The 22,419-nt window shown below is 43.1% G+C and overlaps 1 protein-coding gene across 3 annotated transcripts in view; it reads left to right on the top strand.

Moving 5' to 3' along the window:
• The window catches only part of LOC138665263 (gastrula zinc finger protein XlCGF57.1-like), an 85,785-nt gene that overhangs the window by 26,091 nt on the left and 37,275 nt on the right, over positions 1-22,419 (top strand). Inside the window, exons 1-2 of one of the 3 annotated variants that reach the window (XM_069752582.1) lie at positions 3,183-3,458; positions 18,728-18,812. The exons of 1 other annotated variant lie outside the window; for it this stretch is intronic. The gene's annotated coding sequence lies outside the window, so the exon portion shown is untranslated. Of the gene's footprint in view, positions 1-3,182; positions 3,459-18,727; positions 18,813-22,419 lie in introns of those variants that run through there. One more of the 3 variants, XM_069752584.1, reaches the window with a different exon arrangement.

The raw sequence follows: 22,419 nt of genomic DNA, 5'->3' as shown, positions 1-22,419 counted from the left end.
TATTATTATTATTATTATTATTATTATTATTATTATTATACAGGAGGAGCAGACTGTGGTGTCCTGTCTGTTATTATTATTATACAGGAGGAGCAGACTGTGGTGTCCTGTCTGTTGTTATTATACAGGAGGAGCAGACTGTGGTGTCCTGTCTATTATTATTATTATTATTATTATAGAGGAGGAGCAGACTGTGGTGTCCTGTCTATTGTTATTATTATTATACAGGAGGAGCAGACTGTGGTGTCCTGCCTGTTATTAGTATTATTATTATTATAGAGGAGGAGCAGACTGTTGTGTCCTGTCTGTTTATTAGTATTATACAGGAGGAGCAGACTGTGGTGTCCTGTCTGTTATTATTATTATTATTATTATTATAGAGGAGGAGCAGACTGTGGTGTCCTGTCTATTATTATTATTATACAGGAGGAGCAGACTGTGGTGTCCTGTCTATTATTATTATTATTATTATTATAGAGGAGGAGCAGACTGTGGTGTCCTGTCTATTGTTATTATTATTATACAGGAGGAGCAGACTGTGGTGTCCTGCCTGTTATTAGTATTATACAGGAGGAGCAGACTGTGGTGTCCTGTCTGTTGTTATTATTATTATTATTATTATACAGGAGGAGCAGACTGTGGTGTCCTGTCTGTTATTATTATTATTATACAGGAGGAGCAGACTGTGGTGTCCTGTCTGTTATTATTATTATACAGGAGGAGCAGACTGTGGTTTACTGCCTGTTATTATTATATAGGAGGAGCAGACTGTGGTGTCCTGTCTGTTATTATTATTATTATTATTATACAGGAGGAGCAGACTGTGTTGTCCTGTCTGTTATTATTATTATACAGGAGGAGCAGACTGTGGTGTCCTGTCTGTTATTATTATTATACAGGAGGAGCAGACTGTGGTTTACTGCCTGTTATTATTATATAGGAGGAGCAGACTGTGGTGTCCTGTCTGTTATTATTATTATTATTATTATACAGGAGGAGCAGACTGTGTTGTCCTGTCTGTTATTATTATTATACAGGAGGAGCAGACTGTGATGTCCTGTCTGTTATTAGTATTATACAGGAGGAGCAGACTGAGGTGTCCTGTCTGTTATTATTATTATTATACAGGAGGAGCAGACTGTGGTGTCCTGTCTGTTATTATTATTATTATTATTATACAGGAGGAGCAGACTGTGGTGTCCTGTCTGTTATTAGTATTATTATACAGGAGGAGCAGACTGTGGTGTCCTGTCTGTTATTATTATTATTATACAGGAGGAGCAGACTGTGGTGTCCTGTCTGTTATTATTATTATACAGGAGGAGCAGACTGTGGTTTACTGCCTTTTATTATTATATAGGAGGAGCAGACTGTGGTGTCCTGTCTGTTATTATTATTATTATTATTATTATTATACAGGAGGAGCAGACTGTGGTGTCCTGTCTGTTATTAGTATTATACAGGAGGAGCAGACTGTGGTGTCCTGTCTGTTATTATTATTATACAGGAGGAGTAGACTGTGGTGTCCTGTCTGTTATTAGTATTATACAGGAGGAGCAGACTGTGGTGTCCTGTCTGTTATTATTATTATTATTATAATACAGGAGGAGCAGACTGTGGTGTCCTGTCTGTTATTAGTATTATACAGGAGGAGCAGACTGTGGTGTCCTGTCTGTTATTATTATTATACAGGAGGAGCAGACTGTGGTGTCCTGTCTGTTATTATTATTATACAGGAGGAGCAGACTGTGGTTTACTGCCTTTTATTATTATATAGGAGGAGCAGACTGTGGTGTCCTGTCTGTTATTATTATTATTATTATTATTATTATTATTATTATTATTATACAGGAGGAGCAGACTGTGGTGTCCTGTCTGTTATTATTATTATACAGGAGGAGCAGACTGTGGTGTCCTGTCTGTTATTATTATTATACAGGAGGAGTAGACTGTGGTGTCCTGTCTGTTATTAGTATTATACAGGAGGAGCAGACTGTGGTGTCCTGTCTGTTATTATTATTATTATTATAATACAGGAGGAGCAGACTGTGGTGTCCTGTCTGTTATTAGTATTATACAGGAGGAGCAGACTGTGGTGTCCTGTCTGTTATTATTATTATACAGGAGGAGCAGACTGTGGTGTCCTGTCTGTTATTATTATTATACAGGAGGAGTAGACTGTGGTGTCCTGTCTGTTATTATTATTATACAGGAGGAGCAGACTGTGGTGTCCTGTCTGTTATTAGTATTATACAGGAGGAGCAGACTGTGGTGTCCTGTCTGTTATTATTATTATTATACAGGAGGAGCAGACTGTGGTGTCCTGTCTGTTATTAGTATTATACAGGAGGAGCAGACTGTGGTGTCCTGTCTGTTATTATTATTATTATACAGGAAGAGCAGACTGTGATGTCCTGTCTGTTATTATTATTATACAGGAGGAGCAGACTGTGGTGTCCTGTCTGTTATTAGTATTATACAGGAGGAGCAGACTGTGGTGTCCTGTCTGTTATTATTATTATTATACAGGAGGAGCAGACTGTGGTGTCCTGTCTGTTATTAGTATTATACAGGAGGAGCAGACTGTGGTGTCCTGTCTGTTATTATTATTATTATACAGGAAGAGCAGACTGTGATGTCCTGTCTGTTATTAGTATTATACAGGAGGAGCAGACTGTGGTGTCCTGTCTGTTATTATTATTATTATTATACAGGAGGAGCAGACTGTGATGTCCTGTCTGTTATTATTATTATACAGGAGGAGCAGACTGTGGTGTCCTGTCTATTATTAGTATTATACAGGAGGAGCAGACTGTGGTGTCCTGTCTGTTATTATTATTATTATACAGGACGAGCAGACTGTGGTGTCCTGTCTGTTATTATTATTATACAGGAGGAGCAGACTGTGGTGTCCTGTCTGTTGTTATTATTATACAGGGGGAGCAGACTGTGGTGTCCTGTCTGTTATTATTATTATACAGGAGGAGCAGACTGTGGTGTCCTGTCTGTTATTATTATTATTATACAGGAGTAGCAGACTGCGGTGTCCTGACTGTTATTATTATTATACAGGAGGAGCAGACTGTGGTGTACTGCCTGTTATTATTATTATACAGGAGGAGCAGACTGTGGTGTCCTGTCTGTTATTATTATTATTATACAGGAGGAGCAGACTGGTGTCCTGTCTGTTATTATTATACAGCAGTCGTGAGAGGAGCAGAATGTGGTGACGTGTCTGTCTGCGGGGCGGGATCTGGGACCTCCACTGTGCGCAGGCACGATCTACTTGCATCACTTGATCTAAGTTCCAAGGCACGTCGGATGCCCGAGAAATAATTGCAGAGCGCAGGCGCCAGTGACGGCACAAGACAGAGAGGAGGCGGCGCCCGGTGGGATGATGGGCGGCTGCGAGGCGCTTGAGTCAGGGGGAGAAAACGTACCTCCATGATTCAATAGAGGTATGGTGGGAAATTTATAAAAATGATTATTTCATTGTTCCTAGGGATACTAAAAATATAAGAGCCACCTTCACAGAATGCGGCCTTCGTGCTGCTTGAGTTCCCAGGGTCGGGATAGTATGTCATAGGCAATCAGCCGCTCACAGCTGACATCCGGCAATATCGCGTTGTTCCGAGCATCTCCTCCGTCCTTCTCCCTGCAGGCTCTGGATCCAAGATGGCCGCTGGGATCCTTCCGGATCCTGCAGGAAGGTGGCTAGCGAGCGTCTGCTGAGATCAGGCTCCAGCAAGCCTCCTGCACTGCCTGTCAAATCGCTGATCTGACACCGTGCTGTGCAAAGTGTCAGATCAGCGATCTGACACTATACAGTGATGTCACACCCTCGGACAAAGTAAAAAAAAAAATGACTCTGTTAAAATATTTTTACAAAATTTCTAAATAAAGAAAAAAAAATTATTATTCCAATAAATACATTTCTTTATGTAAATAAAAATAACAATAAAAGTACACATATTTAGTATCGCCGCATCCGTAACAACCCAACCTATAAAACTGTCCCACTAGTTAACCCCTTCAGTGAACACCATAAAAAAACAAAAGGCAAAAAACAATGCTTTATTATCATACCGCCGAACTAAAAGTGGAATAACACGCGATCGAAAAGACAGATATAAATAAACATTATACCGCTTAAAACGTTGCAAAAAAACGAGCTGCCACACAGCGTCATCAGTGAAAAAATAAAAAAGTTATAGCTCTCAAAATAAGGCGATGCAAAAATAATTATTTTTTATATAAAATAGTTTTTATTGTATAAAAGTGCCAAAACATAAAAAAAAAGATATCGCTGTAATCGTATTGACCCGAAGAATAAAACTGCTTTATCAATTTTACCAAACGCGGAACAGTAAATACCCTCCCCATCCCCCAAAAGAAATTCTGCCCCACAAAAATCGGAATAAAAAGCGATCAAAAAACATCACGTGCCTGAAAATGGTGCCAATAAAAACACCAACTCGTCCCGCAAAAAACAAGACCTCACATGACTCTGTGGACCAAACTATGGAATAATTATAGCTGGAAAGAGAAGGAGATCCAGCTCAACGAAATAGTGAAAAATCCATAGTTTATTTCACTTAAAATATAGTGAAAGGACAAAACATCAGCATACAAAAAAATATTATAAAACCAAGGTCAACGCGTTTCCGGTGACTAAGCACCCTTAATCATGATTAAGGGTGCTTAGTCACCGGAAACGCGTTGACCTTGGTTTTATAATATTTTTTTGTATGCTGATGTTTTGTCCTTTCACTATATTTTAAGTGAAATAAACTATGGATTTTTCACTATTTCGTTGAGCTGGATCTCCTTCTCTTTCCTGTTCGTCTACGCCCTGACACAGCGGTTCCGTGCTCCGAGCTCTTGGGAATGTCGGTATGGTGAGCTGGATTTTGTTTTTTCCAATAATTATAGCTCTCAAATGTGGTGACGCAAAAACTATTTTTTGCAATAAAACGCGTCTTTTAGCGTGTGACAGCTGCCAATTACAAAAAACCCGCTATAAATAGTAATAAAACCCCTCTTTATCACCCCCTTAGTTAAGGAAAAATAATATACCGTATATACTCGAGTATAAGCCGAGATTTTCAGCCCAAGTTTTTGGACTGAAAGTGCCCCTCTCGGCTTATACTCGAGTCACGGTGGGCGGCAGGGTCGGCGGGTGAGGGGGAGAGGGTGCTGAGGCATACTCACCTAGTCCCGGCGCTCCTGACGCTGCCCCTGCCCGTCCCACCATCTTCGGGTGCCGCAGCTCTTCCCCTGTTCAGCGGTCACGTGGGACTGCTCATTAGAAAAATGAATATGGACTCCACTCCCATAGGGGTGGAGCCGCATATTCATTCCTCAGAGCGGTAACGGTGACCGCTGACAGGAAGAGCTGCGGCCCCCGAAGACAGTGTTACAGGCAGGGGCAGCGTCAGGAGCGCCGGGACTAGGTGAGTATTTTATATTCACCTGTCCGCGTTCCACACGCCGGGCGCCGCTCCATCTTCCCGGCGCCGCTCCATCTTCCCGGCGTCGCTCCATCTTCCCGGCGTCTCTCCGCTCTGACTGTGCAGGTTAGAGGGCGTGATGACGCATATAGTGTGCGCGCCGCCCTCTGCCTGATCAGTCAGTGCAGAGAGACGCCGGGACCGGACGCCGGTAGCTGCAAGCAAGAGAGGTGAGTATGGCATTTTTTTTTTTTTTATTGCAGCAGCAATGGCAGAGCTTTCTATGGTACATCAATGGGGCAATAATGAACGGTGCAGAGCACTATATGGCACAGCTATTGGGCAAGAATGAATGGTGCAGAGCACTATATGGCACAGCTATGGGGCAATAATGAACGGTGCAGAGCACTATATGGCACAGCTATGGGGCAAGAATGAACGGTGCAGAGCACTATATGGTACAGCTATGGGGCGATAATGAACGGTGCAGAGCACTATATGGCACATCTATGGGGCAATAATGAACGGTGCAGAGCACTATATGGCACAGCTATGGGGCAATAATGAACGGTGCAGAGCACTATATGGCACATCTATGGGGCAATAATGAACGGTGCAGAGCACTATATGGCACAGCTATTGGGCAAGAATGAATGGTGCAGAGCACTATATGGCACAGCTATGGGGCAATAATGAACGGTGCAGAGCACTATATGGCACAGCTATGGGGCAAGAATGAACGGTGCAGAGCACTATATGGCACAACTATGGGGCAATAATGAACGGTGCAGAGCACTATATGGTACAGCTATGGGGCAATAATGAACGGTGCAGAGCACTATATGGTACAGCTATGGGGCGATAATGAACGGTGCAGAGCACTATATGGCACAGCTATGGGGCAATAATGAACTGTGCAGAGCACTATATGGCACAGCTTTCTATGGTACATCTATGGGGCAATAATGAACGGTGCAGAGCACTATATGGCACAGCTATGGGGCTATAATGAACGGTATGGAGCATCTATTTTTATTTTTGAAATTCACCGGTAGCTGCTGCATTTTCCACTCTAGGCTTATACTCGAGTCAATAAGTTTTCCCAGTTTTTTGTGGCAAAATTAGGGGGGTCGGCTTATACTCGAGTATATATGGTAATTATAAAAAGTATTTCTATTTTCCCATTAGGGTTAGGGCTACAGTTAGGGTTGGGGCTACAGTTAGGGTTAGGGTTTGGATAACATTTACGGTTGGGATTAGGGTTAGGGGTGTGTTGGAGTTAGGGGTGTGGTTAGGGGGATGTTCGGGTTAGGTGTATGGTTAGGGTTGGGATTAGGGTTAGGGGTGTACTCGGGTTAGGGTTGGAGTTAGAATTTGGGGTTTCCACTGTTTAGGCACATCAGGGGCTCTCCAAACGCGACATGGCGTCGGATCTCAATTCCAGCCAATGCTGCGTTGAAAAAGTCAAATGGCGCTCCTTCCCTTCTGAGCTCTGTCATGCGCCCAAACAGTGGTTTACCCCCAAATATGGGGTATCCGCGTACTCAGTACAAATTGCACAACAACTTTTGGGGTCCAATTTCTTCTCTTACCCTTGGGGAAATAAAACAAATTGGAGCTGAAGTAAATTTTTTGTGAAAAAAAGTTAAATGTTAATTTTTTTTAAAACATTCCAAAAATTCCTGTAAAACACCTTAAGGGTTAATAAACTTCTTGAATGTGGTTTTGAGCACCTTGAGGGGTGCAGTTTTTAGAATGGTGTCACACATATAGACCCCTCAAAATGACTTCAAATGTGATGTGGTCTCTAAAAAATATTGGTGTTGTAAAAATGAGAAATTGTTGGTCAACTTTTAACCCTTATAACTCCCTAACAAAAAAAATTTTTGGTTCCAAAAATTTCTTCTGTTACCCTTTGGAAAATAAAACAAATTGGATCTGAAGTAAATTTTTTGTGAAAAAAAAAATTAAATCTTCCTTTTGTTTGTTTTTTTAACCCCTTTACCCCCAAGGGTGATTTGCACGTTAATGACCAGGCCAATTTTTGCAATTCTGACCACTGTCCCTTTATGAGGTTATAACTCTGGAACGCTTCAACAGATCTTGGCGATTCTGACATTGTTTTCTCGTGATATATTGTACTTCATGATAGTGGTAAAAATTCTTCGATATAACTTGCGTTTATTTGTGGAAAAAAAACAAAATTTTACGAAAATTTTGAAAAGTTTGCAATTTTCCAACTTTGAATTTTTATGCCCTTAAATCACAGAGATATGTCATGTAAAATAATTACCGTATATACTCGAGTATAAGCCGACCCGAGTATCAGCCGACCCCCTAATTTTGCCACATAAAACTGGGAAAACTTAATGACTCGAGTATAAGCCTAGGGTGGAAAATGCAGCAGCTACCGGTAAATTTCAAAAGTAAAATTAGATACCAATAAAAGTAAAATTAATTGAGACATCAGTAGGTTAAGTGTTTTTGAATATCAATATTGAATCAGGAGCCCCATATAATGGTCCATAAAGTTTGATGGGCCCCATATAATCCTGCATAAAGGGTAATAAGGGCCCCATAAGACGCTCCATAAAGATATTTGCCCCATATAATGCTGCACAAACGTTATGGCCCCATAAGATGCTCCATACAGTCACTTGCCCCATATAGTGCTGCACAAGCGTTATGGCCCTGTAAGATGCTCCATACAGTCACTTGCCCCATATTATGCTGCACAAGCGTTATGGCCCCATACGATGTTCCATACAGTCACTTGCCCCATATAGTGCTGCACAAGCGTTATGGCCCCATAAGATGCTCCATACAGTCACTTGCCCCATATAATGCTGCACAAGCGTTATGGCCCCATAAGATGTTCCCTACAGTCACTTGCCCCATATAGTGCTGCACAAGCGTTATGGCCCCATAAGATGCTCCGTACAGTCACTTGCCCCTTATAGTGCTGCACAAACGTTATGGCCCCATAAGATGCTCCATACAGTCACTTGCCCCATTATAGTGCTGCACAAGTGTTATGGCCCCATAAGATGCTCCATACAGTCACTTGCCCCATTATAGTGCTGCACAAGTGTTATGGCCCCATAAGATGCTCCATACCGTCACTTGCCCCTTATAGTGCTGCACAAGTGTTATGGCCCCATGAGATGCTCCGTACAGTCACTTGCCCCATATGCTTTTGCTGCGATTAAAAAAAATATATATATATATCACATACTCACCTCTCTTCGCTCAGGACCCCCGGCACTTTCAATATTTACCTGCTCCTCGTGCGGCTCCGTCTTCAGCACTGACGTTCAGCAGAGGGTGTGCACTGACTACGTCACCGCGCCCTCTGACTTGAGTGTCACAGCCAGAGGACGATGAAGACGGAGCCGCATTGGAACGAGGAGCGGTAAATATCGCGCAGCGCTGCGCTCCCCTCCCCATATACTCACCTACTGCTGGCTGTGCAGTCTCTGCTTCTTCCAGCGCTGCATCTTCTTCCTGTATTGAGCGGTTACAGTTACCGCTCATTACAGTAATGAATATGCGGCTCCACCTCTATGCAGTCTCTGCTTCTTCCAGCGCTGCATCTTCCTGTATTCAGCGGTTACAGTTACCGCTCATTACTGCAATGAGCGGTACCATGTGACCGCTCAGCACAGGAAGAATCTGCAGTGCTGGAAGAAGCAGGGACTGCGCCAGCAGTAGGTGGGTATTATTAGACAGCCCCCTCACCTGCCGACCCCCGGGTATGACTCGAGTATAAGCCGAGAGGGGGGACTTTCAGCCCCCCCAAAAATGGGCTGAAAATCTCGGCTTATACTCGAGTATATACGGTAATAAGTAACATTTCCCACATGTCTACTTTACATCAGCACAATTTTGGAACCAAAAATTTTTTTTGTTAGGGAGTTAAGGGTTAAAAGTTGACCAGCAATTTTCTTTTTTACAACGCCAATATTTTTTAGGGACCACATCACATTTGAAGTCATTTTGAGGGGTCTATATGTGTGACACCATTCTAAAAACTGCACCCCTCAAGGTGCTCAAAACCACATTCAAGAAGTTTATTAACCCTTCAGGTGTTTTATAGGAATTTTTGGAATGTTTTAAAAAAAATTAACATTTAACTTTTTTTTCACAAAAAATTTACTTCAGCTCCAATTTGTTTTATTTTCCCAAGAGTAAGAGAAGAAATTGGACCCCAAAAGTTGTTGTGCCATTTGTACTGAGTATCCGATACCCCACATGTGGGGGTAAACCACTGTTTGGGCGCATGGCAGAGCTCGGAAGGGAGGGGGCGCCATTTGACTTTTCAATGCAAAATTGACTGGAATTGAGATGGGACACCATGTTGCGTTTGGAGATCCCCTGATGTGCCTAAACATTGAAACCCCCCACAAGTGACACCATTTTGGAAAGTAGACCCCCTAAGGAACTTATCTAGCTGTGTTTTCACAGTTTTGAACCCCCAAGTGTTTCACTACAGTTTATTATGCAGAGCCGTGAAAATATATATATATTTTTTTTCACAAAAATTATTTTTTAGCCCCCAGTTTTGTATTTTCCCTAGGGTAACAAGAGAAATTGGACCGCAAAAGTTGTTGTCCAATTTGTCCTGAGTACGCTGATACCCCATATGTGGGGAAGAACCACTGTTTGGGCGCATGGCAGAGCTCGGAAGGGAAGGAGCACCATTTGGAATGCAGACTTAGATGGATTGGTCTGCAGGCGTCACGTTGCATTTGCAGAGCCCCTGATGCACCTAAACAGTAGAAACCCCCAAGGACTGACACCATTTTGGAAAGTAGACCCCCTAAGGAACTTATCTAGATGTGTTTTGACGGCTTTGAACCCCCAAGTGTTTCACTACAGTTTATAACGCAGTCGTGAAAATAAAAATTATTTTTTTTCCCACAAATGTTTTTTTAGACCCCAAAATTTTTATTTTCCCAAGGGTAACAAGAGAAATTGGACCCCAATAGTTGTTGTCCAATTTGTCCTGAGTCTGCTGATATCCCATATGTTGGGGTAAACCCCTGTTTGAGCGCACTGGAGAGCTCGGAAAGGAAGGAGCACTGTTTTACTTTTTCAACGCAGAATTGGCTGGAATTGAGATTGGACGCCATGTCGCGTTTGGAGAGCCCTGATGTGCCTATACAGTGGAAACCCCCAATTCTAACTGAAACCCTAATCCCAGCCACACCCCTAACCCTAATCCCAACCATAAATGTAGCCCTAACCCTAACTTTAGCCCCAACCCTATCCCTAACCCTATCCCTAGCCCCAACCCCAACCCTAACCCTAGCCCTAATGGGAAAATGGAAATAAATACATTTTTTAATTTTTTTATGTTTCCCTAACTAAGGGGGTGATGAAGGGGGGTTTGATTTACTTTTATAGCGGGTTTTCTAGCGGATTTTTATGATTGGCAGCCGTCACACATTAAAAGACGCTTTTTATTGCAAAAAATATTTATTGCGTTACCACATTTTCAGACCTATAATTTTTCCATATTTTGGTCCAGAGTCATGTGAGGTCTTGTTTTTTACGGGACGAGTTGACGTTTTTATTGGTAACATTTTCGGGCACGTGACATTTTTTGATCGCTTTTTATTTCGATTTTTGTGAGGCAGAATGACCAAAAACCAGCTATTCGTGAATTTCTTTTGGGGGGCGTTTATACCGTTCTGCGTTTGGTAAAATGGATAAAGCAGTTTTATTCTTCGGGTCAGTACGTTTACAACGATTCCTCATTTATATCATTTTTTTATGTTTTGGCGCTTTTTATACGATAAAAACTTTTATAGAAAAAATAATTATTTTTGCATCGCTTTATTCTGAGGACTGTAACTTTTTTATTTTTTCGCTGATAATGCGGTATGGCGGCTTTTTTGCAGGACAAGATGACGTTTTCAGCGGTAACATGGTTGTTTATATCCGTCTTTTTCATCGCGTGTTATTCCACTTTTTGTTCGGCGGTATGATAAGTGTTTTTTTTCTTGCCTCTTTTTTTTTTTACGGTGTTTACTGAAGGGGTTAATTAGTGGGACAGTTTTATAGGTCGGGTCGTTACGGACGCGGCGATACTAAATATGGGTACTTTTATTGTTTTTGTTTTTTTATTTAGATAAATGTATTTATGGGAACAATATATATATTTTTTTACACATCTATTCTGACACAAGCTGATCTGACACTTTGCAGAGCACTGTGTCAGATCAGCGATCTGGCGTGCCCTGCTGCTTAGTTACCAGAGCCTGCTCTAGCCCCGGAAGTACTCCCTGCAGGACCCGGAAGTAGCCTCACGGCCATTTTGGATCCGGGGCCTGCAGGGAGGAGCCGCTCGGTACAAAGTGAGCACATCGCCTTGTACCGATCGTCTCAGGGAAGCATGCAGGGAGCCCCCTCCCTGCGCAATGCCGGGGGTTAATGTGCCGGGAGCTGTCCGTGACAGATTCTGGTCTCGGCGTCTCTCCGCACTGACTGATCAGGCAGAGGGCGGCGCGCACAGTCAGAGCGGAGAGACGCCGGGAAGATGGAGCGGCGCCCGGCGTGTGGATCGTGGACAGGTAAATATGACATACTTACCTGCTCCCGGCGTCCCGCTCCTTCTCCTGGACAGCTGGTCTCCGGGTGCCGCAGCCTCTTCCTCTATCAGCGGTCACCGTTACCGCTGATTAGAGAAATGAATATGCGGCTCCACCCCTATGGGAGTGGAGTCCATATTCATAAGTTTAATGAGCGGTCCCACGTGACCGCTGTACAGGGGAAGAGCTGCGGCACCCGAAGACAGTGTGACGGGCAGGGGCAGCGTCAGGATCGCCGGGACTAGGTAAGTATGCCTCAGACCTCTCCCCCCCCTCACCCGCCGACCCTGCCACAGACCGTGACTCGAGTATAAGCCGAGAGGGGCACTTTCAGCCCCAAAATTTGGGCTGAAAATCTCGGCTTATACTCGAGTATATACGGTAAGTGATATTGATGATGCTGCTACTCGTAACTGCCTTTCCAGGTGTTTCGAAAAGAACTCGCAAGAATAAGTTGTTCCCGAACACAGATATATATTACACTGCTGGTCTCCTCACAATGGGAAATTCATCACTGCTCACGTTAACTTTGTAGAACAAGCAGTGGGAGATCTGCTGTATACATCACATAGACACCGAGATCGCTGTATACTTCACATAAAGGACAGCAAAACTACTGTATATACACAGACAAGCAAAAGGGTAACAATATTTTGAACTTTTGACTTTCAGGCTCCATATCTCAGCATCCACTACTGCGTCAAACTTGAGACTACGATCATTTCATAGACAATCATGTTTGCTATCTCATACATGAATTTGACTTGCAACTATGTGGCATATGATTAATTATGCACATGCTTGTCATGTCACTTCATTGTTACTGTTTTGCTCCTGGTGGTGGAAAATTCTTTTTCTTGTATACAAACCCTGACATAAATTATGGAATCACCGACCTTGGAAGATGTTCATTCAGTTGTTTAATTTTGTAGTCAAAAAAGCAGATCACAGACATGGCACAAAACTAAAGTCATTTCAAAAGGCAGCTTTCTGGCTTTAAGAAATACTAAAAGAAATCAAGAACAAAAAATGTGGTAGCCAGTAATGGTTACTTTTTTTTAACCAAGCATAGGGTAAAATTATGGAGTCCCTCAATTACCGTATTTTTCCGACTATAAGACGCACTTTTTCACCCCCAAAAAAGGGGGGGGGAATGGGGAGGTGCGTCTTATAGTTGGAATACAGGCTTACCGGCAGTGGTGTGGTGGCGGCAGAGGTGTGGGGATGAGGAGGCGCAGTGAGCGGTATGGCGTGAGCGGGGTCCCTTCCACAGGTGAGGTGACGCAGCAGCCCGGTAAGCAGCAGAGCCGGGTGAATCATGGCGATACCGGTGGTGGCGGCCATCTTCCTGAGGCCGCGTGTGTGCAGATGGAGTGCTCTGCTTCCCGGGGCTTCAGGAAAATGCCCGCGGGAGGCTGTGCGTGCGCAGATGGAGATCGCGGCGGCCATTTTCCTGAAGCCAAGATCTAAATCTGCGAACTCGGCTTCAGGAAAATGGCCGCCGCGATCTCCATCTGCGCACGCGCGGCCTCCCGCGGCCATTTTCCTGAAGCCCCGGGAAGCAGAGCACTCCATCTGCGCACACGCGGCCTCAGGAAGATGGCTGCCGCCACCAAGAAACCGGTAATTAACCCGGCTCTGCTGCTCACATTGGATACCGGACCCCTTGTGTCACCTCACCCGTGGAAGGGACCCTGCTCACGCCATACCGCTCATTATCCCCGCACCTCAGCCGTCGCCACACCACTGCTGCAACCCCCCATGGACACCAGGCCGTGGCGTCGCCCACCTAAGCAGGAAGGGACCCTGCTCAGGTGCATGCCGTACCGCATCACCCACCTCTGCCGACACCATGCCTCCTGTGACCCTGCTCTGCCACCGCCAGCCATCAGGTAAGATACTGTAAATTCGGACAATAAGACGGACCCCCATCTTATAAAAAATCTTTTTTTCTGCAATTTTCACCCCAAATTTGGGGTGCGTCTTATGGTCCGGTGCGTCTTATAGTCCAAAAAAATACGGTATGAGGGGAAAAATTATGGAATCATAAAAAATAAACAAAAAAACACTCCAACACATCACTAGTAATTTGTTGCACCACCTCTGGCTTTTATTACAGCTTGTACTCTCTGAGGCATGGACTTAATGAGTGTTAAACAGGATTCATCAATCTGGCTCCCACTTTCACTTATTTCTGTTGCCAGATCAGCTTTGCAGGTTAGAGCCTTGTCATGGACCTTTTTCTTCAACTTCCACCAAAGATTTTGAATTGGATTGAGATCCGGACTATTTGAAGGCCATGACATTGATCTTATGTGTCTTTTTTTTTTCAAGGAATGTTTTCACAATTTTTGCTCTATGGCAGGATGCATTATTATCTTGAAAAATGATTTCATCATCCCTAAACATCCTTTCAGTTGATGGGATAAGAAAAGTGTCCAAAATATCAAGATAAACTTGTGCATTTATTGAAGATGTAATGACAGCCATCTCCCCAGTGCCTTTACCTGACATGCAGCCCCATATCATCAATGACTGTGGAAATTTGCATGTTCTCTTCAGGCAGTCATCTTTATAAATCTCATTGGAACGAAACCAAACAGAAGTTCTAGCATCATCACCTTGCCCAATGCAAATTCGCGATTCATCACTGAATATGACTTTCATCCAGTCATCCACAGTCCACAATTGCTTTTCCTTAGCCCATTGTAACCTTGTTTTTTTCTGTTTAGGTGTTAATAATGGCTTTCGTTTAGCTTTTCTGTATGTAAATCCCATTTCCTTTAGGCAGTTTCTTATAGTTCGGTCACAGACGTTGACTCCAGTTTCCACCCATTCGTTCCTCATTTGTTTTGTTGTGCATTTCCTGTTTTGGAGACATATTGCTTTAAGTTTCTGGTCTTGACGCTTTGATGTCTTCATTGGTCTACCAGTATGTTTGCCTTTAACAACCTTCCCATATTGTTTGCATTTGGTCCAGATTTGAGACACAGTTGACTGTGAACAACCAACATCTTTTGCCACATTGCGTGATGATTTACCTCTTTTAAGAGTTTGATAATCCTCTCCTTAGTTTCAATTGACATCTCTCATGTTGAAGCCATGATTCATGTCATTCCACTTGGTGCAACAGCTTTCCAAGGTGTGATCACTCCTTTTTAGATTCAGACTAACGAGCAGATCTAATTTGATGCAGGGGTTAGTTTTGGGAATGAAAATTTACAGGGTGAGTCCATAATTTTTTCCCTCATAATTGAGTGACTCCATAATTTTTACCCTATACTTGGTTAAAAAAGTAACCATTACTGACTGCCACATTTTTTGTTCTTGATTTCTTTTAGTGTTTCTTAAAGCCAGAAAGTTGCCATTTGAAATTACTTTAGTTTTGTGCCATGTGTGTGATCTGCTTTTTTTTCTACAAAATTAAACAACTGAATGAACATCTTCCAAGGCCGGTGATTACATAATTTTTGCCAGGGGCTGTGCTACAAATTTTAACCTGTTCTCGCATTCCCTAATAGCTCAGTCTGTTATTAGGTTGATTGCCAAGCGAAAAGGTCACTGGATCGAACTGAGGAGCAGCCATGAACAAGATTTCCCAAGAAAAGAGAAACCGCATCATCCAGCTCACCAATAGCGGCGTCTCAGCCAGACAATTGCTAAACTGCATCATGTGAATGCCATGACAGCTGGAAGAATACAAAATGAAGTCCATCCATTCAAAAGCCAAGAGGTGGACATCCAGGCAAAATATCAGTTGGCTCACCACAAGGTTCATCAGTTCTGACTCGATAAACACAGCATTGAAGGTGGCTCGTGTGCTTCATAATAATAAGATAACAGACGTCCATGCAATGCACGTTACACAAGTTTGGAGTGGTTGCTTGAAAAAAGGTGAAGAAACATCGATTTCAATATCATAAGAAGCGTCAACTCCATGTTGCAAAAAAGTACGAAAACAGGACAGTACAAGATTAGAAACGGGTGATTTTGAGCGCTGAGACAAAAGTCATTAGACTAGACTCTGATGAATGCAAATGGGTCTGGAAGAAACAAGGAAAAAAAGGGTCAAATGGATCGAGAAATTGAAGGAACTGTTAGGGTCTGTTTCCACGATCAGGAAACGCTGCGTGTCTGACGCTGCATAGAGCCGCAGCGTCAGACACGCAGCGTCCAGATGTTACAGCATAGTGGAGGGGATTTAATGAAATCCCGTCTCCACTATGCGTGGTAACACGCACGCGGCGGCCCTGCGACTCCGGACATGCTGCGCGTCTTTTCAGATCGCAGCATGTCCGTATATCTTGCGGCGACGCTGCGTCGCCGCAAGATATAGCACAGGGCCCTATGGTGGGGAGCGATGATGCCGGATGTGTGCTGTGAACACATCCGGCATCATCGCGTCCCAGAAAGGGGGCGGGGCTACCGCAGAGCGGCTAAGCCGCTCCGGCGATACCGCCGGCCATCCTGACCGTGGAAACATACCCTTAGGCTGTGTGCACACGTTGCGTTTTTTCGCTATAAAAATGCATAAAAACCGCATACATATGCATCCCATCAATTATAATGCATTCTGCAATTTTTGTGCACATGATGCGTTTTTTTTCCGCGAAAAAAACACATCGCGGTTTAAAATGCATCATGTTCGTTAATTTTGCAGATTTTTCGCATTTTTCCCGCTATTTAATGCATTGGGAAAAAACCGCACAAAGTACGCATCAAAAACGCGAGAAAAATGCAAAAACAACGCATGCGGATTTCTTGCAGAAAATGTCCGGTTTTCTTCAGGAATTTTCTGCAAGAAATCCCGACGTGTGCACATACCCTCAGGCTATGTGCACACGTACAGGTTTTTTCGCGTTTTTTTGTGTTTTTTCACGCTAAAAACGCTATTAAAAACTCATTAAAAACGCATACATTATGCATTTTATCATTTAGAATGCATTCTGCATGTTTTGTGCACATGGATGCGTTTTTTTAGGGTATGTGCACACGTCAGGATTTCTTGCAGAAATTTTCCTGACAAAAACCGAACATTTCTGCCAGAAATCCGCATGCGATTTTACCGCGATTTTGACGCGTTTTTGGTGCGTTTTTTCCCAAATGCATAGAATTGCGGGAAAAACGCAGAAAATCCGCAAAAATAATGAACATGCTCATTTTTTTACCGCGATGCGGTTTTTTCGCGGAAAAAAACGCATCCATGTGCACAAAACATGCAGAATGCATTCTAAATGATAGAATGCATAATGTATGCGTTTTTAATGAGTTTTTATAGCGTTTTTAGCGCGAAAAAACGCAAAAAAAAGTAAAAAAAAAAAACTGTACGTGTGCACATAGCCTTAATATCGGTGTAGGAAGCCTGATAATATGGGGTTGTTTCACAGTTAAAGGAGTTGCATAGTTGAACAGGATCAATCGTGGTCTCGATACTGAGCTATTTGTGAGTATCCTACAAGATGAGTTATTTCATACACTCGAGTACTATGGGTATGAAAAGGACGACATAGTGTTCTTGCAGAACAATGACCCAAAGCATGCGTCGAGACTAAGAAAAGGTTCAATGACTATAAAGTAGAGGTGCTGGATTGGATTCCAGTCCCCAGACCTCAACCCAATGAAACACTTCTGGGTTGAGTTGAAGAAAAAGCTGTATACATACGCAAATGTGTCAACCAGTATGCACCAACTTTGGAAACATGTAGATGAGACCTGAGATCAAGTTTCGATCTGAAACATGCTTGAATCTGACCGACAGCATGCCAAGAAGGATTCAGGCAGTGTTGAAAGCCAAAGGTGGATTTACAAAATGCTAACAAAATAGTAAAAATTAATTTAGGTTTTTAGAAGCAAAACAGTAACAATGCAGTAACATGACAAGATTCTGCATACTAATCATATGCAAAATAGTTGCAAGTTATGATAGCCAAGATTATTGTTTATAAATTGATGGTAGTCTCACGCTAGAAGCAGTAGTGAATGGTGAGATATGCAGCCTGAAAGTCAAAAGTTCAAAACATTGTTAACTTTTGCTTGTCCATATACATAGGAGACACTGAGACTGCTATATATACATCATATAGAAAATGCAGAGTGAGCTGTAAACCTCACATAGGAGACACTGAGACTGTTGTACATGCAACACACGAGAGACATCGCTTGCTTATTCTGCCCACAAAGTACATCCTGGCACTGACCAGGATGTAGCATTTCATTGCACGAACCACAGAGCAAAAAGAAATTGATGGCCAGCAAAACGAAGCTGCTGGCCCAAGCTCTGGAGTCCCCGGGAATCTGCTTGAGGGCCAGAGAGAAGGCATGAGGTTCCCCACCCCTTGTATAGACAAAAGGTACCTTTAGACTAAACGACTTACCAATGATCATGACCAGCGATACGACCTGGCCGTGATCGTTGGTAAGTCGTTGTGTGGTCGCTGGGGAGCTGTCACACAGACAGCTCTCTCCAGCGACCAACGACTTCGGCATCGTTGAAACTGTCTTCAACGATGCCGAAGTCCCCGGGTAACCAGGGTAAATATCGGATCGCATGATCGCAGTGTGTCGGCGGTATAGGGAAGCATCGCGCAGGGAGGGGGCTCCCTGCGGGCTTCCCTGAGACCCCCGGAGCAACGCGATGTGATCGCGCTGCTGTGAGGGTCTCTTACCTCCTCCTCCTCCTTGCAGGCCCGGATCCAAGATCACCCCCTGACGAAGGAATCACCGAAACGCGCGTCGGGGTGCTCTGTGCTTGGGCACGCAGGACCGGCAGGTATATATATGGCTATATCTTATTAATTCCCTCACTTCTCACAGCAGATATTGAATGCATGTATGATATTATAGTGCAGGAGGGGACATTTTGCACATTATAGACTTTGTCTCTCCTTTTTACTTGCAAATTTTGCACATTATACTCTGGCACTTTTTTGCCCATTGTTTTAGTTAACAAATATGTACAAATAGATATATATATATATCTTTTCATTCATATTTAGCACCTTTTTAAACTAGTTGAATATATTTTTTCCCCTTGGATGCACGTAATTCTTTTCATACATGCGCTTATAATTGTGGGATTGTTTGTGTATGCGTATATATATATATATATATATATATATATATATATATATATATATATATATATATATAATCTCTTTTATATCGTATTTTGTACCTGTACACCTGTGTATAATTATCCCCCAAGCACATGCACTTTTGCGCGGATGTTGCCATACTATTATAATAAAGGCTTTTTTATTTGACTTACCTTTCTGTGGCTTTTCTATAATATAGAAGTATATTTTTTGTTTTATATATATATATATATATATATATATATATATATATATATATATATATATATATATATATATATATATATATATATATATACATATGTTTTGCTGCTAGCATTGGGAGTCCTTTGACAGCTCTTTGATCCTTTATGCCAAGTCCGGGTGGACTGCCACTCTCTTTTTTTACTTTTTAGCAACGAGTGATTGGTGTATATGTATATATTTTTATATATATTTTTTTATTTATATATATTAAATATCTATTGTTGCTATTACGTTCTTGGCATCCGGGTCCTGCAGGGAGGTGGCCTCACTGCGCCAGCTCAGAGCAGGCGCCTGGAAGCATAGGAAAAGTGCACGTCAGATCGCTGATTTGACACAGTGCACAGCAAGTGTCAGATCAGCGATCTTGCACTATAACCTGATGCCCCCCTGGGGCATTGTTATAGTGTAAAAAAAAAAAATATTCCAATATGTAAAAAAAATATATATATATATATTGTTCCTATAAATACATTTCTTTATCTAAATTAAAAAAAACAATAAAAGTACATGTTCTGTCTTCCTCCACGTAGGATGCTGTGTGGATTCCAACATACGGCTAAACCTTCATCCACATCCCAGTAAACAGACTGTGTTGATGATTAAGTCTTATTTATTAGGGTGATGATAACCAAAACTATAACGTTGAACAACAATGGTGGACAGTATTCATAGTAGATGATCGAATAGTGAATGATGTTGATGTACAAAGTGGATGTTCAGTGAATAATCATAGTGGATGACTGGTGAAAAACTGTAAAGAATAACAGCATTTCAGTATATGCACATACAGGGTGCAATCACATAAATAACTGGGACATAACAGCAAGAATTATACAGAGTGCATTACACAGTAATTCTAACAGCAATGCCCTATTCTATACAAGAATGCATCTATCTAAATGCAGAGTACACATTAACCTAACTGCAAGCTGCAAAGCACATCTGCCTAACTATATCTGACTATAGGAGCTGCATAAGGCTTAAATACTAACACAAACATAAGATGCATTAAACCTTTATAAACGTACCGAGATCCGTTAGGACAGGGGTAAGAAAGTAAGCGAGACAGGAGCACGTGTGCCTCTCTGCAGATCTGAGGAAAAATGGCTACTGAAGCTTGTCTTCACAAGAAGAATGTGGGCGGAACTAACCCATAAGACATTGCTCTTAGGAGGGAAAGGTTAGTAAACAACATGAAAAGTAGGCAACTGATGACCTCCAGTGGCCACAACTTGAATAACATGATAATTAACTCTCTGCACATTAAGATGGGCAGAACACTCCCAGCTTGGCGTCAACAGATGCCACAATTAGGTTCTTTTGGGGAAAATAATAATACAAGCTCGGTAACGGGTCTGAGGAACAGTTTGTTTTCTCCAAGCTTGCCCACTCTGACCTCTACTTTCCGCACTTTCCCATCTTTACTGGGCAGGGTCTTAATGACTAGGCCGAGTGGCTACTCGTTCCGATGTGACTGACTGTCTTTGACGAGTACAACATCGCCAGATTGAATGTTTGGGCGGTCTTTCTGCCACTTTGTCCTGCTTTGCAGAGTGGAGAGATACTGTTTCCTCCATCTATTCCAGAAGACGTTGGACACGCTTTGTACTTGCCTCCATTGTCGTCTGTAGAGGTCTTTGTCATTGAATTCTCCGAGTGGAGCTTTCGGGACACAGGTTTTCTGTGTGAGTAACATTGCAGGAGTAAGGATGGATGGATCTCCAGAATCACTAGAAAGTGCTGTCTTGTAGGACTGGGTTACATGAAATAGACAAGCTATAGCTCGAACAAGTGACTTCCATTTGGAGAACCTGCTGAACCGGTGAGATTCGAGGTGGCAGCTTGAAATCTCTGTATGTAGAGCAGACACTTGAGGTCGGATCTCTTCATCTGTGTCTGGACCCACTAGTTCGAAAGTTTCAGGCCTGCTGATGTGGGACATCGAACGGTACAAAGAGGTAGGACCTGTGAACCATGAAGTGTCCTTCAGATGACTGGGTGCAACGGATCTAGTCGCGTGGTCCGCAGGATTGTGGTGAGTAGGTACGTAGTGCCACTGATTAGGGTCGGTGGATCTTCTTACCCGAAGTACCCGGTTGCTGACGTAGACGCGTCGTGTCTCGTTACAGATGTACCCCAGTACCACCTTGCTATCGGTGTAGAACTCTGCATCCCCGATCTTCAGGCCCATCGCATCCGAGACCAGCTCGGCCAACTCAACTGCGAGGACAGCAGCACAGAGTTCCAGTCTGGGTATCGTGTGTTCACGAAGTGGCGCCAATTTCGTCCGGCTCATAACGAACCCGATATGGCATTGTCCGCTTACGTCTGTGGATTTGAGGTACGCTACTGCTGCAATCGCTTTGACTGATGCATCACAGAAAATACAAAGTGTTTGCGTTTTGACCTCTGTGGATGGCACAGGAGCATACGGTCGTTTCACACGAAGGTTGGTCAGGGCTTCAAGAGACTTCCTCCACTCTGCCCACAGGTCAGCCTTTCCCGCTGGAAGTGGATCATCCCAATCAGTAGTGTCTTGGGTGAAGTCCCTGAGCATCAACTTTCCTTGGATGGTTACTGGAGCTACGAATCCCAAGGGGTCGTATAAACTATTCACGAAGGAAAGAACTCCTCTGCGCGTGAATGGTTTCTCATCCTTGCTGATCTGAAAGGTGAAGGTATCTGTCTTCAGGTCCCACAGCAATCCAAGGCTCCGCTGCATAGGAAGGGGGTCGATGCTGAGGTCTAAATCCTTTAGATCGCTGGAATAGTCTTCAGAGGGAAAGGCTTCCATCAACTCTCGGCTGTTGGAAGAAATCTTGTGTAACCTTAGGTTAGACTGAGCGAGTATGTCACGAGTCCTCTTTAGTAGACTGATTGCGGCCTCACTTGTCGGTGTGGACTTCAAACAGTCATCCACGTAAAAATCCTTTTCCACAAAGGACCTGACGTCCGAGCCATACTCTTCTTCACCCTTTTTGGCAGAATGTCGGAGGCCGTAGATTGCGACCGCTGGGGAAGGGCTGTTCCCAAAGA

Source organism: Ranitomeya imitator, chromosome 2 (assembly GCF_032444005.1).
Source record: "Ranitomeya imitator isolate aRanImi1 chromosome 2, aRanImi1.pri, whole genome shotgun sequence".
NCBI classification, from domain to species: domain Eukaryota; kingdom Metazoa; phylum Chordata; class Amphibia; order Anura; family Dendrobatidae; genus Ranitomeya; species Ranitomeya imitator.
The sequence above is the reverse complement of the archived record's forward strand: the minus strand, read 5'-3'. Positions and strand labels throughout refer to the sequence as shown.